This window comes from Octodon degus, unplaced genomic scaffold (genome assembly GCF_000260255.1).
Source record: "Octodon degus isolate 3935 unplaced genomic scaffold, OctDeg1.0 scaffold00410, whole genome shotgun sequence".
Classification (NCBI taxonomy): Eukaryota; Metazoa; Chordata; class Mammalia; order Rodentia; family Octodontidae; genus Octodon; species Octodon degus.
The window spans coordinates 455,682-469,194 of record NW_004524986.1 but is presented as its reverse complement, the minus strand read 5'-3'; the positions used below and the strand labels follow the sequence as shown (position 1 = coordinate 469,194).

At 40.8% G+C, this 13,513-nt stretch overlaps 2 pseudogenes; both read left to right on the top strand.

Moving 5' to 3' along the window:
• Positions 1 to 3,074: 3,074 nt before the first annotated feature.
• On the top strand, positions 3,075 to 7,234 carry LOC101582462 (annotated as a pseudogene).
• A 646-nt stretch (positions 7,235 to 7,880) lies between these two features.
• LOC111811983 overlaps positions 7,881 to 13,513 on the top strand; it is an 11,646-nt pseudogene continuing 6,013 nt past the window's right edge.

The window sequence follows — 13,513 nt, the reverse complement described above, 5'->3', positions numbered from 1 at the left end:
AAAAGACAGGGAAGAAGTAATATAAAGTCAACAGAAAATGGAAATATATTTTTAAAGTTTCTAATACTAGAAGATATCATACAATGTCTTTTAAACAAAGTGTAAGTCAAAGATATATTATAGAGGCCGGGGAGATGGCTCAGTACAATAAGCACTTGCCTGGCAAGCACAAGGGCCTGAATTCAGTCCCTGGTTCAAAAAAAAAAGATGTATTATAAATCTTAGAACAAAAATTAAGATTAAGCAATATTCAGAAAATTTAATACTAATTAATTAAGAATTAAATGTTTCAAAACAACTGAACTAAGAAAAAGTTTTCATGATAGCAAAGAAGTACTAAGAGTAAAACATAAGATAAATACTGGAATGGTATGTAAATGACCAGAACTTCTAACAGTTTAAGGATAAGATATTTCACAAACTTCTAGTGTGTTGTGGACATGCATAATGACCGTGACATTTACTGGTGGCTAGGCGTCACTTGGGGAACTGAGCTACAGCTATTTCTTTGAAATCCACCCTGTAGACTCAGGTGGAATCATGACCCATAGGGTGGAAGAGAAGTCCATTTGTAGAGTGTGCTGATGAAAATATTCTGCTGCTGAATACAAAAGGATAACTGAAAGACTACTATTGTATACCTCTTATTCTCCTCTGCTTAATTGTTTGTTCTACTTGGTGGGTTCTTTCCATTCACATTCATGGGGCTGTGATCAATTTGCTCCCTCTCTAGAACATCATTTAGTAGCCTGTGTAGGCTTGGCTTTGTCATCATGAAATTCTTTAGTTGTTCTTTGTCATGGAAGTATTTCACTTCTTCATTATACTTGAAAGAGAGTTTTGTAGGGTATATCAGTCTGGGTTGGAATTTGTTTTCTTGCAAGACTTGAAGTACTTTGTTCCATGCTCTTCTTGACTTGATGGTTTGTGAAGAGAAATCTGCTGTTATTCTAATGAGTTTTCCTTTAAATGTGATCTGTTTCTTTTCTTTAGCGACCTTTAGTATACTGTTCCTATACTGAATTTCTGGGATCCTGATTATTCTATGTCTGGGTGTGGTTTTCATTGGTGTGATGTAATTTGGAGTTCTATATGCTTCGGCTACAGGAATGTCAGATTGTTGCCCCATATTTGGGAAGTTTTCTGCCATTATTTCTGCCCATATTCTTTTTATATCATTTGTATTGACTCCTTCCTTCTAATCGATGCCTATTAGTCTCACATTGTTCATCTTTGTATCATCTTGGAGGTATTGAATTATTTTTTCCTGCATCCTAGTTGTTTTAAAGAGATCTTTTCTTACTTTTTCACTAGCTGCAATGGTGTCTTTCAGGCCAGAAATTCTATTTTCCCTTTCCCTCAAACGGTTTTGCCAGCTTGTGATTGAGGTTTTAATTTTCTGTATATCACTTTGAATCTGTTTCATACATTCTGTTTTTTTCCTAAATTGCTTATTCAGGGGTTCCATTATTTTTATATTCTGCTCTATTTTTTTATCAGTGTATTCTTTAGAAGCACTTAGTACTTCTTTGATTATAGTCATCACTACCTTTTTTAGTTCCAAAATTATTTCTGATCTGATTTCTTCTATACCTTTCTGCAGTTGTTTCTTTACTGCCAACGCTATCATTTTAGAGATATCTGGCATGTGATTTCCAGTCTCCTCAGTGCTAGTGTCTTCTGCAGTTGTACTGGGTAGACTTGGGGCCTGAGACTACATTTTTGCATTTTGTTCCTTCTCTTTGTCATTTTGTATACCACTGTCTTCTGACCTTTGGTGTAGAGCTTAGATAGAGTTATTACCTTAGCACTAGGTCCGGATCTATGAAGTTCAGATTTCTCCAGGTGGGTGTTGTTTGGATCTGGTTGCTGTGCTCCACTTCTTTCTGCTGCAGCCATTAGAGTTGAACTCCTTGTGTCTCTCTGGCAAGATGTTCTGCTCCTGAATCAGCTGGGTGGGTCTTGACTCTAGACTTTTTGCAGGGAGTTCTGCTGAAGGGTTCCTCACTGGGCCTGCACTCTGGGCTGAATGAAGATCCACGGGCCCTGGGTGGTCTCACTTACTTGCTGGGCCTGGGCTCTGGGTCTATTCAGGATCCAGAGAGCCCCGGGTTGTCTCACTCACTCTCAGGGTCTGGGCTCTGGGTCTATTCTGGATCCGTGGGCCCTCAGTCTTCTCACTCACTCACCAAGCCTGCACTCTGGGTCTATTCAGGATCCCGCGACCCCAGGCAGCCTCATTCACTCATGGGGCCTTCACTCTGGGTCTATTCAGAATCCAGAGGGCCCTGGTTCATCTCACTCACTTGCCCGGCCTGCGCTCTGGTTCCATTCAGGATCCCGCGGCCTGGGTCATCTCTTGAAGTTTTTAAAAATATTCATTCTCAGATAATTGTGATACTTGCCTGTAGTCAAGCTATTCAGGAAGCTGATGCAGGAGGATTCCAAGCCTGAGATTGGAGGCCAGCCTAGCCAATTCAGTGAAACTGTTTCAAAATCAAAAAACAAAAAGGCTTGGGTTGTAACCCATTGTTTTCCTATAACGTGTGAGGCCCTGGATCAAAAGTTTTAAAAAATGTGACAAGCTCAAATAGTTAGGAGCCAGTGAAAAGAAGGTTTATACTACAACTCTTTCCAGTTTTCTCACTCTTACAACGATACTGGCAAAACAGGAGCAGAGGTACCCACCTGTAATCCCACCTACTGGGGAAGCTGAGGCAGTAGAATCATGAGTTCATAGCCAGCCTGAGTAATATGAGGAGAACCTGTCTCAAAGGGGGAGGAGGGGCATTGCCAGTGACTCACCTGACTGACGTTCTGGGAAAAAAATGGAAGGACATGGGTAAACAGGCTCAAAACTTAAATTGCTTTTATGTTCTAAGAAAGTCTTCAGCTCATCTCAATTCCTCTCTAGAAACCAGTCACATTAATCACCTCCAGAGGAGCCCTAAGATGATGGAAAGTGGTGAGAGAATTCCATTATTTTCCATATTACTGTTTTAACTCTGTATTAACTTGTCAGAAAAATAAAGTCTAATTTAAAAAGGTAATCTTGCTATTTCCCATCTTGCAAGATGGTGGGTGAAAAAATTGAGCAACTAGATACCAAAGAGAAGAAACCCAAAGCCAAGAAAGCTGCTGCCACTGGTACTGGTAAAAAGGTTAAGTTGATGGGGCCAGGGAGATGGCTCAATAGAATAAACGCTTGCCTGGCAAGCACAGGGGTCTGAGTTCAATCCCTGGTTCTGAAAAAAAAAAAAAAAAAGGTTAAGTTGAAGGCAGAAAGTCCAAGAAGGGGCAGCCGCACTTTAGCCAAAATCCTATTCTGGTTTGTGGAATTGGTAAATACTCACAATCTGCTATGTATTCCAGACAGACTTTGTATAAGAGAAAGTACACAGCTGCTGAATTGAAAGTTGACAAGAAAAAGAAGGACAAGGTTCTTGCTACTATCACAAAATGAAAATGGGCATCCGAGATGAACACATGCTTCTCAGAGGATGAAATTAAAGAAGCGAATAAATGTGAAAAAATGCTCCACATCGCTAGCCATCCATGAAATGCAAATTAAAACAACACTGAGATATCATCTCACCCCAGAAAGAATGGCTATCATAAAGAAATCACCCAACAACAAATGTTGGAGAGGCTGTGGGGAAAATGGAACCCTTCTCCACTGCTGGTGGGAGTGTAGACTGGTGCAACCGTTATGGAAATCAGTGTGGAGACTCCTTAGAAAATTTGGTCTGGAAATCCCCTTTAAACCAGCTCTTCCTCTACTGGGAATTTTCCCAGAGGATCTGAAAACATCATATCATAGGGATATATGTGTGCCTATGTTTATATCAGCACAATTTGTGATAGCCAAATCTTGGAAACAACCAAGATGCCCATCACCTGAGGAATGGTTGAAAAAGATGTGGTATTTTTACACAATGGAGTATTACTCAGCTATAAAGAATGATAAACTCGAAGCCTTTATATTAAAGTGGATGCCACTTGAACATATACTCATAAGTGAAATAAATCAGACACACATGTGTAAATATCATATAGTTTCCCTAGTATAAGAACTCAAAAGAAGAAATACAAATAGAAAGGAATAATACAAGTAAAAGGAAAGCAGGATTTCAAGGACTAACTAATCAAGAGAGGGAAAGGAGGAGGGCTAGGAAACATGACAATGTCAAGCCATACAGGTATATGTAGAAGATGGTCAAGGCAATGATCCTGAGAATCTTCACAAGATTTTCTAATCTAGCAGTTAACTGGAAAGATTCTCACCCTGACTAACTACATATGCTGATAGTTGTGAACTAAGCAACTTCACTGAAGATGGTAATCTGTAATAATAGTTTCATGCTTGGAGTACCTGTCATTCTGGTCTTCTGAAAATGGGCTACTTGTCATGACATGCCAGTTGCTGCTGTGCTGTCTCTTGGGTAGATGATTGTTCAAAAAGAAGGGGATGGTGAATGAAGGCAAGAGAGAGGAAAAGGAATGTTGTGGGACTGTCCTGCTTCAAGGTTGTATATGGTTAGATTTTTGGACTTATGTGTAAACATAAGAAGTATATGACACTTTATGCCTATTTTTAAAAATATATTCTCATTTTTAAATGTTTTTTCATCATATTATGTAGGGACTTAAAGTTCAACATATCAATACTTGATGAAAAATACCTGTTCCATGTTATGCCTAAAATGTTTGATATTCAGACAGATAGTGAGGTTAAGCTTAACAGCCTAAGTTGTATAGTAATAACAATAAGCTTGTCTTCTGGATGGTTAACAACCTAAGTTTGCAGACCAAAATTAGAGAAAAAGGAGGGCAGCAAGGAAAGCCAACATTTTGGCCCTAGCCTTCCAAGGTCACTTAAGACTCAGGACATATGAAAACTTGTACTGTAACGTCATGTAACTCGGTAGTGTCCCAAATTTTCTGATGAAGGAGATTATGGGGCCAAAGAGGAAAGTGATCGATGATGTAGACTGTGCCTAAGGAGAGTCATGTGGAGAGAAAACATTCTCTCAGGCTTTCACAGAGAGCACATTGGCCAAGCAATTTCCGTGACTCATCCACATGGCTAACACTGACAAAGGTTCTACAATCTGAGGTACAGGATCTCAGGATAAATCCTGAGGGGATTTTACCGACCGTATCAGACCCAAAAGCTACAACTCTTGTTGCATAGGTCCTGCTTTACCTTGGTCTTAACCATCCAGCAGAAAAGTATAAAAACAAAGTATAAGAAGTAAAGCCATGCTGTTATGTTGAGCTGTAGGGGGACTCAGGTTAACAATTTCTGACATTGCCAGTGAAATGGAATACCCAATACTATTATGGACCTCTGAACTTTTTTAGACTATTTTGCTGAGTTTACATACCTATAATATTTAAATGATGAAACTTAACAAAAAAAGGATATACAGATGAATGTCCATTTGATATTTGTGTATTCAAAGTGGTTAGGATAGATATATAGTTACATTCTCTTAATGAATTGAGGGATTTGTTCTAATGGTGTTTGTAAATAGGATATCAAATCCACATCTTGTACAGCAATTAACCACTAGGAAGAATATATGCAATGTGTTAATTATTGAAACTGTCCTACCAATTTGATTTGAAACTGTCTCATTGCTATTTGTTTCTCAATAAAATTATGAGGAAAAAAATTAAAAAACAAAGATGAAGACCATAATCAAAGTAAAAAAAAAAAAAAAAAAAAAACAGACAGTGGTGACAAGAATGGAGGTATCCAGCTTTCAGCTGGAACTGCCATCTTCCAGTAATTTTCCAAAAGGACTAACACAAAGGGCAAGAGGAGGGAAACCCCATATATGTTTTCCAGGCCTTGTAGGAAACACAGGGTTATTCCTTTGGCCACAGACATGGGAATCTACAAAAAGGGTGATATTGTAGACATCAAGGGAATGGGTACTGTGCAAAAAGGAATGCCTCACAAATGTTACCATGACAAAACAGGAAATGTCTACATTACCCAGCATGCTGTTGGCATTGTTGTAAACAAGCAAGTTAAGGGCAAGATACTTGCCAGGAGGATTAATGTGTGTATTGAGCATATTAAACACCCAAAAAGTCATGATAGCTTCCTGAAATGTGCCAAGGAAAATGATCAGAAAAAAGAGGGAAACCAAAGAGAAGGGTACCTGGGTTCAACTGAAGCACCAGACTGCCCCTCCCAGAGAAGCACACTTTGTGAGGATCAATGGGAAGGAACCTGGGTTGTTTGAACCTATTCCCTATGAATTCATGGCATAAACTGGGGATATTGCTCTGCCATTCAGCACCTAATCGGCAACTCAAGTGTTCTAGGTCCTACATAAAAATAAAACCATCCTATGTTATAAGGGTGGTTTTCTTAGTTGAACAGGTATGTAGTGCCTTCTTACCTCAGAAATATTTTCAGCAGATTTTCACTGTACCTAGTAATTTTTTCTAGTCTTTACTCTTCATTATTTTTCTTGCTGAAAGATATTGCTGAGGTATTGTGCAGGTGTATACCCAAATATTCAAATATTTATAAACTATTTATATTGGCTTGAAGATCCTGTAAATCATCATGGGGAAAAGACGTATCAAAATAAATGGAAGTCACTTCAGAAACAAATATAAGTCCATTTCAGTTAAATAAATTGTTTAAACAAAAAAATATGGAGGTACTCAGGTGTTTCAGCTTCAAAAAATGTCTAGATGCTGCCTTACTGAAGATGTGCCCCAAAAACTGTTGAACCACAGCATGAAACCCTTTTGTCAGCATGTGAGGAATCTTCAAGCTATAGCATCACTCTGGCACCATCTTGATCATCCTCACCAGGCTTCACAGAGGCAAGAGAACGGTCTTCCTGAAGCAGTTGACCAGTGGCTTGCTACTTGTGACTTGGCCTCTTAGCCTTAATTGTGTTCCTCTATGAAAAACACACCAAAGAATTGGATTGGCACCTCCATAAAAATTAATATCCAAGTGAAAATCCCCAAACACCTCACTGGTGTTTACTGCAATAAGAAGCATCTCTGGAAGCCCAGACACCAGAGAGACATTTTTGACACCAAAAGAGATACCAGATTTCAGAGCAGTGCAAGGGGGATCAGAAAGTGGCGGACCCACAGATTTTGCCAAAAAATCAAAGCTGTTCCTCCACTCTGTGACTGCCTGTGATCTGTTTTTATTCTTACAAATGGAATTTATCCTCATAAAGTAGTGTTCTGAATTTCTTACTAAGAACCTAATTAAGTAACTGATACATTTTTAAAAATAAAAATAAATCGAAAGGTAATCTCTTAGATTCCATAAGTAAGTGAGATCATGCAGCATTTGTCCCTTGAGACTGGCTAACACAATTTCCTCCAGTTTCATTCACAATGTCACAAACATCAAATTTCTAAGAATTAATGACACTCCATTGTATGCACACATGCCACCTTTTCTTCGCCTATTCTGTTCACAGAAACATAGGATTTTTTTTTCCTCTCTCCTGGCTGCATTGAGTAACTCTGAAATGAATTTAGAAATACAGATCTCACTTGAAAACAGTGATTTCATTTGAAACAAATCATAGAATCAGAGAATAGAGAGGTGGTCACCACCAGCTTTCAGATGGAGAAATGTCAGTCAAAGGGCACACAACTCTTAGTTGTAAAGCGAATGAATTCTGAATTCTGTACAGTGGATGAATTCAAAAATGAAGTTTGATCAGGTGACAGCTTATAAATATCGTCACTATACAGACATAGACACATGGACACAAAATGATAACTACGGATGATACTGTATCTTCCCTGCAGGTTCAAGTCTTTTCTTTCCAGAAAGAAATGTGAGCAGTTCTTTTAGTTACTCTCTTTGTCACTGAGACACAATGCTCAAGGCCTGCAACTCTAACAGGTAAAGGTACATTCTGGCTCACAGTATGTGGCGATTTCAGTCTGTACCTGGCTGGCCCCAAAGTATGGCCTGTCAGAGCAGAATCAGCTCATGGTGTGGACAGGAAGCAGCAGGACATAGAGGACGGAGGGAGAGAGACTCTGTGAGGCCACGCCCTGGGGAGCTAACCTCCTCCCCAGAATTCCAACATCACATTGAGCTGCACTGCTATGAGTCCACTGATGGGTCCACCCATGCTCCAGTCATCTCCTCAAAGCCCCACCTACGAGAACATGAGGATGTGGGGAGGCACGTAGATATGATCTGTATGGCATTTATCTAGATGTCCCCCAAAAGCCACAAGCAGTCATACATAGCAATTTTTCTAAGGTGGCTGGATCTAGAGTGTGTGATGCTCAGGTGTGTGGGGGAGAGTGATTACTAAATTAGTCCACTGATAGGCTTGGAGTAACTCTGGGTAGGATTAAGGATGCCCCATCCCGTGGGTGATGTTTCCTGAGGGCAGGTAGCCTGAGGGCATTATAAAGGGACAGAAAGAATCTGCTTGCTGCCTTGCTGCCTTCTGCTGGCCGTGAACTGTTTCTACTCCACAAACCTCTGCACCACACCACCCTGCTTTGGAGCCAGCTGCCCATGGCCTCAGCCCACTACAAACTGTGAGCTACAGTAAACTGTTCCTCTTTAACTTTGAGTGCTAGGCATTTTGTTTCAGCAATGAGAAAAGTAACTAAGACAAAAGCCATTAGAGTAATAAAAGTACTGGGAAAAATGGAAGAGTTGTTTCTCTAGTCTCTGGAAGGATTCAATTCATTTTTTATGCATTCAATGTGTTTGCATGAAATGTTGGTCCAATGTCAAAAGTTATCCCCAAGGTTGTGAGACTTAGACTGGAATGAACTGGAATGACCTGGAGCTTATTACTTAGGAGTTCGAGCACTGTGCTGTTGCTTCAGAAAACCCAACAAAAAGATGAATCCACTTCTACAGTCTTCTCACCTCTGGATAGCAACATTGTTAGCCCTCAAATATACGCAAAGTACTTAGACAGAATTCCATCCAGTTTCTTTGTCCCCTAATTTCATATCTCTTAAATTTCAGTGTTCATTGTCCAGTACTGTCACTGATAGAAATTGTTACAACAGCAAGTACATCCTTCCACAATTCATACGTGAAAGTTACAGCACCCATTGTGATGCTATTTCAAGATGGGGCCTTTGGGAATTTGTTATGACTAGATGAGGCTATGAGAGTGGGGGCCCTTGTGATACAATTAGTAGGTTTGTAAGAGGGAGAGATAAAGACCCAGGTGGTGTGGGAAGCACACTGCCCACTTGCAAGCCAGTAGGAAAGTGGCTTGTTGAACTCCATCAAAGTTCAACCCAGCTGGCTTCCTGCTCCCAGGCTTCTAGCCTCCAGACCTATGGGAAAATACATTTGTGTTGTTGAATCCATACAGCCCATGGAATTCTGTTATGACAATCTGAACTGATTAAGACATTTGTTTTTCCTCTTTTGTTTTTCTGCAAAGCTTTATTTCAGAGGAACTCAGACCTTCTTGGCAGCTGCCTTCCTCATGGTGGCCAGCACGTTGCTCAGCTCCTCATGTTTCCTCTTGGCATGGCTGTGCATTCCCATCGTTTTTTTTTTATGAACTTGAGAGCACGCATGTCCTTGGAGACCTTGAACAGCTCCATGGCATGCCGCTTTTAGGGGGCAAAGCCGCACACCTCCCGGATCATGTCCCACACAAACTTGGTGTGTTTGGTGAGGCACCCGTGATGGCGGCTGTGCCTTGGTTTGCTCACATTCTTAGTCACCTTGTGACCCTTGTTGAGGCCCGCAGCCATGGGATAACAGAGGGCCATGGCTACTGTTCTTTGATGGTTGCTGTGACAGAAGTGTTTTACCTCTTTTAATTTCTTACTCGGGTTCCAATTCAGGATCAAGTGTTATATCTTATTGTATCTCTTAATATAATATATTGATACTACATATATATGTATATAATGTCAGAATTATGAACACATAATTAAGCTAAAGGAGAAGTAGCTATAAGAGATACTTCTTTTGGGGCTGGTGAGATGGCTCAGTGGTCTAAAGCACCTACTTAGAACGAGCTTAGCAAAGCAAAGGGACCTCAGTTCAATCCCCCAGCACCACATGCCAGCCAGGGCCGCCCCCTGGTGGGCTGAGCTGGCCACACACACACACACACACACACACACACACACATAAATAAATAAAAATTTTAAAAAAGAGATACTTGTTTCAACTATAAAATGATAGTAACAGTGATAATAATAATAATAATAATAATAACAGTAGTAGTAGTACTAATAATGAGCAATTTGTTTCAAAAAGCACTTACAAAGTACTAGCCCATGTGTTAAGGGCTTTAAAAGGTTGATCTAACTAAATCCTCCCAATGATACATAATGCGGCTTCCACTACCATTCCCATTCCATTTGTGAATGACTTAGAGAAGTGAGGCTGCTTTCTCAAAGTCATAGCAGTATTTAAGTGGAACAACTAAAGTGAATTCTTTAGGACACAGCTTCCTAAACGTACATACAAATCACCAAGTCACCTCGTTAAAATGCAGATACTGAGCCTGTATGTCTGGAAGAAGACAGAGATTGTGCATTTCTAATGAGCTCTCGGGTGATGCTGGGGTTTGTTCCACTAAACACACTTGGAATAACAAGAATCTAGAGGCACATAACAAAAAAAGTGGGCTGTTATATAAGTGCTGACTAGATATTTCTTGAATTATTTAACAATGAAAGAGATAGGAGAGAGAGAGAGAAAGATTAAAAAGATCTGTTGTTAGCCTCACTGATCGACTGCATGTTCTCATAATTATGCCTTTTCTCCACAAGAAAGTTGTGGAGAAAGATGCCCAGGAACAAGACACTGCCTAATCATGGAGGACAGCATAATGACAGGAAGCTGAAGGAAACACCATCACCGAGCAGGGGCACTTCACATCTGGCTGTGTCTATGAGGTCGTTGCATAATTTCACTTAGACTCCCTTTTCTTCTCCCCTATTTCCATTGGCCTGTACCACTGTGAATTAATTAGGTGCCTAACCCTGCAAATGTCACCTGGGGGGATAGGAACTACAAAACTGCTCTCAGGAGGAGGAGATTCACCAGGGGCAGAGTTGAAAACAAGTGCCCGCTGAAGGTCCTGCTAAGAGTCTATGGGCAGGAAAGCTGCACTCCTAAGCAAGTCACTGATGCAGCAGCTGCACTTTAGGGCTTCAGAACACACAGTGAGTACAAGTGCAGGATACTGTGAAAGAGCCCATCACTGCAGAGGCCAGCTTGAAACAGTCCTGTCAATCAGTTTTTTGGTTTTTTTAAATAGAAACCTTCACCAAAGTATAACCAACTTGCTGTAAAGGGCACATCATATATTTAAAGTATAAAATTTCATTAAGTTTTGAGCTGGCCAAATAGCTCAGTAGATTAAAGTGCCTGCAAGCAGGTGCAGGGGCAAGGGGTTTGATCCCCAGGCCTTCCATGCTGCCCCTGCCCCTGGGGCATGCTAAATTGGCAATAGAGACTGGGCGTGGCTGCATGTGTTCTTTGGAGGCTGTAAACAGGCTGGTCACTACAAGTGGAAGATGTGAAGTTACTAACAAAATTCCCTCTCCCTTTTATGCTTCTCTCCTGCTCAGAACATGCAGGAACATCATCTGAGTTTTGTTACTTCAGCCTATAGTAGGTCTGTATGCTCACACATATCATACAGTGGACACTGGTGTTCCCAACAGTCTTGTTTACCAAGAATCTCAAAATATAACCTATTTTGAAAAACAATTAGTAGCTGGAATTAGTTAAGATGAGCCCTAAACTCAATAATTTGTGACCTGTAAGACTATGCACAGAGGCACAAGCCCGTGGGCCCACGACAGAGAAGGCGTTGGGAAGACAAGCATGGAGGCTAGAGTGAGGTGCCAAAAGCCAGGGACTACCCTGGATGCCTGTGAGTGCCTGCAGTGAGGAGTCATGGAAAAGCCTCTTCTGAGGTCTCCTGCAGGACCTCCCCTGCCAGTGTTTTGATTTCTGGATTCCGGCTTCCAGAACATTGAAAGAATAAATTTCTTTTGAGGAACTTGCCATGCTTGTGGTCATTTGCTTTGGCTGCCCAAAGAGTAATACAGGTAATGGGTAGAAAACCCATAAATACATGTTTAAAAAGGCAAATTTACTTCAGTTGGGAACCAAGGAAGAAGGCAGCCTGAGAAGACCCCGTCAAAATGCAAATGCGCTACACTAATTTTCCTGGCAGCTCCAAACCTAGGGTGACTCTGGGTCTAAGGATAGAGAAGGGAGCAAAGGTGCTTGCAGCTGCACATGTCAGGGACTCCAGAATACTCAGCGGTGCACCTTGTGACTGTCAAAACAGTACCAATGTTGAGAAAGGGATAAAGTGACAGGCAAATAGCAGCTTGGCTTGGCAGAGCCTGGGGCCTGCTGAGACCACGTCCAGGACCTGCAGAGTAAGGCAGAGTTAATCTTTGCCTGCACTTTTATTTTGGAGGCAGTGGGGGCCTCATGGGAATTGAACACAGGGTCTCTCCAATGAGTTCCATCCCAAAAACTTTTAGTTTTTGAGACAGAATCTCACTAATCACTGAATTGTACAGCCTAGGTTCAAACTTGCAATCCTCCTGCCTCAGCCTCCCAGAGTACAGGGCTAACAGGGGTGAACCACTAGGCCTACTTTGGCTATATTTGTATTTCTTCTTTATAAACTTGTTTGTGCCTCTGAAATTATCTTTCCTAGGTCTGTCTCAAATGTCTTGATAAGAAGCTTTTATTAACATCCCCTATGCCATTATGTACTTAGCTCTGACAGTGAAAAAGGAAATCTACTTAATTATCAAATAACTAAATAGCTAACTCCATGGTCTAAGCACTTGCTGGCCTGGAAAGTTCAAGGGCCCCAGTTCAATCCCCTGGTACCACATGCTGTGCTGGCCCTGCACTGAGCTGGCCACCGAAACTAGGCATGGTGGCGAAGCTTGTAATCCCATGCTGGGGAAGCTGAGACAGGAGAATCACTATGAATCTGAGCTGTGTAGTGAGACCCTGTACCAAATAAATAAATACATAAAAAGATTCAGTTAAATCTATATATCAGGGCCAGGGAGATGGCTCAGTGGAATAAGCGCTTCCCTGGCAAGCGCAAGGGCCTGAGTTCAATCCCCGGTTCCGCCAAAAAAAAATCTATATATCAGTTTTTATTGTCAACACTGCCATTTTGACAATATGAGCTGTGCCTATTCAAAAATAGGGCATGTCTTTCTACTTTTTAACTCTTTTATCAGAATACTATAGTTTTCACTTAGAGGTCTTTAATTTCCTAGATTCAGTTAATTCCTAAGTATTTAGTTTTTGATACCACTGTGAACAGTATTGTTTTCCTAATTTCTTTCTTATTTCACTGTTGGTATACAGAAACACTATTGGATCTTTTTGCATTTTGAATCCTGTTACTATGCTGAATTAATTAGTTCCAGGACTCTTGCTAAACTTTTTGGGTTTTCTATATGTAGAGAACCATGTCATCTGCAAATAATGATAATTTCACTACTT